General features: G+C 41.1%; 1 pseudogene; it reads left to right on the top strand.

Annotated features, from left to right (window-relative positions):
* Nucleotides 1–319: 319 nt before the first annotated feature.
* LOC112186272 lies at nt 320–4,451 on the top strand (annotated as a pseudogene).
* The last annotated feature ends 1,549 nt before the right edge of the window (nt 4,452–6,000 follow it).

Here is a 6,000-nt window from a genome sequence, read left to right as displayed (position 1 = left end):
TTGCTTTCAAACTAATAGAAATAAAGTGGTCAACGAATTGTTTTAAAGAAAACTTAATCAACAATAAGTTAACAAAATGATTTCGAATTCTTATTTCTATGAGGGTACATACAAATCATGCGTAATGTGGTAAATACAAAAATGATTCATGTAACATTATTTACAAACAAAAATTATATATCTCCGAGTTTCTTTGGCCACGGCATTAACCAAATATTCGGCCACCCACCAATATTGTATATTATCAAATCCTTAAGATATGCGCTGACTAGTCATTATTTCACATGACTTGCTTAGTTAATAAAATGAGATTTTCCAGAACATAGTTAGCATTGGGCGAACTGCCACAATCACACCATGACAATGGTTTCCTTAACAACTCTATTTTTCTCTTCTCATGTTCTGTTACTCTTGATCACTCAATCCCTTGCTCAGCCAGATCTCGCAGCCCATTCCTGTTTCAATGGAAAAGGTAACTGCACCACTAATAGTACCTACCAAACAAACCTCGACACCCTTCTCTCCTCCCTCTCGTCTCCACCAATGGCAACGGCTATGGCTTTTACAATCCATCCAATGCCGATAACTCAACCAACCAAGTTTATGCAACCGGACTTTGTAGAGGAGATGTTGTAGCCGATACTTGCCGTAGCTGCCTTAAAAACTCCAGCCTTGAGCTCAGAAAGCTTTGTCCTAACCAAAAAGAAGCTCTTGGGTTTTATGACACTTGCATGTTACGCTACTCAAACCGATCCCTCTATGGCCTCATGGAGGATCTCCCTGCTTTCTATTTCGTGAGTCCAAGAAACTTATCATCATCGGAAGTGGAAAAGTTCTTTGAAGATCTTGGGATTCTATTCCAAAGATTGAGTAGTGAAGCTGCAGCAGGTGGTTCACTTCGTAAATTCGCAGCAAACAACACTACTTCAGGTTTCAAGACAATATATGCACTAGCCCAGTGCACGCCAGATTTGTCCGAGGAACTTTGCACTGATTGCTTGGCTGGTGCTTATGGAGACATCCCAACTAACAGTTATGGGAAGGATGGTGCCAGAATTGTTAAACCAAGTTGTAACATTCAGTATGAGATTTCTCCCTTCTACGACCCTGAAAATGTGGCACCACTGCCATCATCGCCACCAATATCTTCGCCTTCACCATCAACCAATACCACAAATTCAGAAGGTACACAAGTGTGTTGCATTTATGTGATGATTTTTTTGCACATTTGCTGTTGGTTTTTCTTTCTACACTGCGTAGTGGGGCTAAAGGTGATTAGCTTCATATTATGGCTAGATCCCTCTGTGTGTGTTCTGTGATTTTAGTAGTATCTCCATAAGTTTTTAGGTTCTGAAACTTAAGTAGATGGTAACAAGTCATTATTTAATTTGATGATCATGGTGATCTATCAGTGTAAATATAACCTGCAGCCCTGCAGGATGCTTACAAAAAACATAAGATATATCTTTGATTTTGGCAGGACCCCAGAAGAGTAATAAGTCGCGGACCATCATCCTAGTAGTTGTGGCAGTCACAGTTTCTCTCGTACTAATTGTATGCATCTGCATTTATTTAAGAGTAAGGAAGACAAAGAAAAATCTTGATCAAAATAAACTTCCAGGTACTGCTCAAACAAAATGAACTCTTGTGACATTTATTTTCTACTTTATTTTGGGAAAGCCTATTGTACTAAACATTTAAGTTTAATTTTGTTACAACTGCTTAATTCTGGACATTGAACTTGTTTGATTTTTGTTCAATCACTCCTCAGGTGCCGAAGATGCAGATGAAATTAGAAGTGCAGAATCCTTGCAATTCGACTTTGACACCATCAGAGTTGCTACAGATGATTTTTCTGAAGCAAATAAACTTGGACAGGGCGGTTTTGGTTCTGTTTACAGGGTACAGATATATTACTAGCTATATGGATATGAGCAAAAATATCAATTATATGCCAAATTTAGCCTATGTATTCCTCAAGTGTAACTCATAATTTTGTTTTTTTGCCTATTTTTGTACTAAAACTTTTTCAGGGTAAACTTTCCAATGGTGAAGAGATAGCAGTGAAAAGGCTCTCTATGGATTCTGGACAAGGAGATTCAGAATTCAAAAATGAGGTCTTGCTAGTAGCTAGGCTTCAACACCGAAATTTAGTTAGACTTCTCGGTTTCTGCTTGCAAGAAAACGAAAGGCTTCTTGTCTATGAGTTTGTTCCTAACTCAAGTCTTGATCACATCATATTTGGTATGATCCATGTCTGCATTTTTCTTTAACTTGGAAAATCTTTTGATTCAATTACGCTGTAACACATCGAATCTTCCTTTTGTCTGAGTGTAGATCCAATCAAATGCGCGCAATTGGATTGGGATAAGCGTTACAAAATCATAGAAGGCATTGCTCGAGGGCTGCTTTACCTTCATGAGGATTCTCGGCTCAGGATTATTCATCGCGATCTCAAAGCTAGTAACATCTTAATAGATGCAGAATTGAACTCCAAAATTTCAGATTTTGGCATGGCAAGGTTGTTTGTGCTTGATGAAACACAAGGCAATACTAGTCGTATTGTGGGGACCTAGTAAGACCAGGCAGCAGAGCTTAAAATATCAATAGCTTTAAAATTTGATCCATTTTAGTTAAAGCTGACCTTCTTCTTGTTCAAATGCAGTGGATATATGGCTCCTGAGTATGCGATGCATGGACATTTTTCCGTGAAGTCTGACGTCTATAGTTTTGGCGTGTTGATCTTGGAGATAATAAGCGGACAGAAAAATAGCTGCTTCCTTCAGGGAGAGAACATGGAGGATCTTCCAAGCTATGTAAGTAAAAAGAGATATATTATTCTGGTCCAGGAAAAGAAAATTTCATATCTAACTTTAGATTCTTATAAAAAATGCACAAATCAATGCAGGCATGGAAAATCTGGAGGGAAGGAACAACTTCAAATCTAATAGATCCGACATTGACGAATGGTTCAAGGACCGAAATCATGAGATGCATTCACATTGGTTTGTTATGCGTGCAAGAAAACATAGCTGATAGACCAACCATGACTTCAGTTATTCTCATGTTGAATAGCCACTCTCTCAGTCTCCCAGTACCCTCAGAACCAGCATTTTTTATGCATAGTAGCGTCGGATCAGACCTGTCCTTGGGATGGGAAAGTAGTTCAGGAGTAACAGCATCCAAGAGCAACTTTGTCTCGGTCAAAGTACCTGAAAATGAGGCTGCATTAATCTCTGAAGTATATCCTCGCTAGCTTGAAGATCGATAATCTGACATTACCACCACGTTTAGATCATAATGTAATTTATTTAGTAACCATCTTTTTGTTGGATTTTGGTCTTAATTCTTAAGTAGTGTTGTTCATTCATTCATTGTCTAGATTCGTGCTAAGTAAGACTTTGATATACACAATCAAAGAAGAGTACAAAGTTAGCTATATATATGAAGTTGGTTTTGCACTGGCTCTGCTTTGCTTATTAACTTTTCTTGATCATGAAGGCATGCAACACTGACCATCTAAATTAAAGCAATTTGACACATATGTTGGTCACCGATTCGTATTTTTCCTAACAATTTATTAATTGTAAAAATGTAAATACATATTTTAGTAATTAATAAATTTGATTTTCCTATCATCAACTTGAAAAAATATCCTTAGTTTGCCAAAAGGTATTGGAGAACAAAACACACCGAGGAACCAAGGAGCTCTAGAAAACCCGGAGCACCCAAAAGACCTAGGTTTTGAGAATTTTGCTCGTTCGGCGGCGCTCAAGATCAGTGAGGGTTTGCCTTGCCGCTAATGGGCCGCTGTCGGAAGGGACTTGCTATTTGCTCAGGGAGGTCTTGGGAGAGGTGTTGAAACTCAAGGATTTGGACGAGTGGCGATGGTGAGGTCCGAACGACATCTCTGGGTGCGTTTTGTGTTGTGCAAGGATGGCGGGCTTCGGCGTGTGCTCTGCAGATCTGGGCGGCGGCAGGGTTCCAGTGGGGAGCGGCAGCGTGGTTTTGAGGAGCTGTGCGGCGGTGAAGATCCGGAGGTTCCGGGCAGACTTCCGACTCTAGAGCGGTGCGCGGCGATGTGGGCCAAGTGCGGTGGTGCGGCGTCTGCTGGGTCGTGCCTGTGAGGCTGGTTGGGGCATGGTCTGCCCAGCACGATGGTGGACTGGTGGAGGCAAGGGGCTGTACGGGCAGCCGCATGCGGATGATGACCTTTGGGCCATGCTCCAAATCCTATTGTGCCTTGGGGTTTGGGCTTTCTCCTTTTGTGCGACCCAGTGGGCCTCTAATTTGGGCTAAGGCTTTGCCTTTGGCCCAATTCTATATTTTAGTTTTATCTAATTTCAATAATTTCCTTGTATTAGGAAACTCGATCTCTAGCGCCTCCAGCGTAGTACCAATGGAGGATCCCCGCTACCTCTACGTATTTGATTGTACAATGAGTAAGTCTATTCTGTGGGTACTACCACTATCTTCTTGTCTGCCTATGTCCTTAAATGGCAGCGGAACGGTATGTAACGGCCTGTTCTGGCTTGTGATGAATGATATTTTTGCCCCCCGGGCCAATTCAAAAAAAAAAACTTGAAAAAATATCGTCAAAATCCGACTCGATATATTGAGACGTTTTTTTCTTAAATCTTCCACAAATACAAAAGACAAACTAGTGCCACTTACTGGATCAAAAGAGAGACTGATTTCACTTAACTAAATGGTATTTGTTCAAGTAAATCCAGAATATGTGTCTGGCCCAAACTCTAAGTTACTTAACCTAGTGGTAATAGGGTTAGAATTAGAGATAATATCGGACAATCTTGGAGATATCCAATCAATTGTAATATTACGTTTCCTTGTAGAACTCTGATTTTATGCCTTGTAATCCTCTATATAAAGAGGCCCCTATTATCAATGAAAGTATGACTCAATTCTCTCCCAATTTCAGCTTTCCTTAAACACGTTATCAACACAAAGCCCTAACCTTGAAACTCTAAATCGGTAGCCTTCAAACCCTAGCCGCCACCGCCACATATATTGAAGTCCTCAATCCCAGGATTCCAGAACCGGCGGCAAAACCACCAAAACCGGCCGGAAAACTATCGAACTGGCCACCGGAAGTATCGAACCAGCCCTCCAAGAAGAAAAAAAAAAAAAAAGGATCTCTGCACCGGTTCACCACCTTCTGAACCTCCGATTGCTACCAAATTTTGCCCATAGTAGCACCTCAACATCAGCATTCAGGAACAGGAAGAAGAGCTCAAAAAACCGGTCTAAAAGTTTCTGAACCGGCCTTCAGAAAAACCTGCAGCAGAAAGAAAAAAAAACGAAAAAAAGGGAAAGGAAAAGAAGCCCAGAAGCCCAAGGCAGAGGCCCACTGACGCAGGCCCACAGCCACGTCAGCACCCGAACCCAGGCCACGTCAACAAAGGGACCACGCCACGTCAGCAAGAGGGATCCACGCCACGTCAGCAAGAGGGACCCACACCACGTCAGTAAGAGGGACCCACTACCACGTTAGAATATCTGCCACATCAGCTACTCAGTCAACACCGCCGGCGACTTTTCCAACCACTTTCAGGCTAAATTTTCAGACGACCTATTTCGAGGTATTTTTTTTCTAAAAGTTCCCGTTTTTTTAGAGTTTTTTAATTCAATTTCTCTTCTTTTTTTTCGGGGACTTGCAAACTCCCTTCTTCTACCCCTCTTTCTTCATCATAGGGGAGACCTAATTAAGCCGAACGGTGGGGGTTCGTGCTTACTCCAAGCTTGGAGCTTGTTGAGATCTCCAAACTTAGAGTTTGTAGAGAATTTATGATCGACCACTTACGTCATTGTTTCAATTTAATCCAATACCTCTTGGAATTGAATTTCTTGGAAGCGATTACGCTCAGAAATTCCTAAATTCTTGGAAGTGATTACGCTCATAAATTCATAATTTCTTGAGAGCAACTACGCTCAGAAATTTTATGTGTTTTCGTGGTAGCCTTTTACGCTCCGAAACTAACC

Source organism: Rosa chinensis, chromosome 2 (assembly GCF_002994745.2).
Source record: "Rosa chinensis cultivar Old Blush chromosome 2, RchiOBHm-V2, whole genome shotgun sequence".
Taxonomy (NCBI): Eukaryota; Viridiplantae; Streptophyta; class Magnoliopsida; order Rosales; family Rosaceae; genus Rosa; species Rosa chinensis.
The sequence above is the reverse complement of the archived record's forward strand: the minus strand, read 5'-3'. Positions and strand labels throughout refer to the sequence as shown.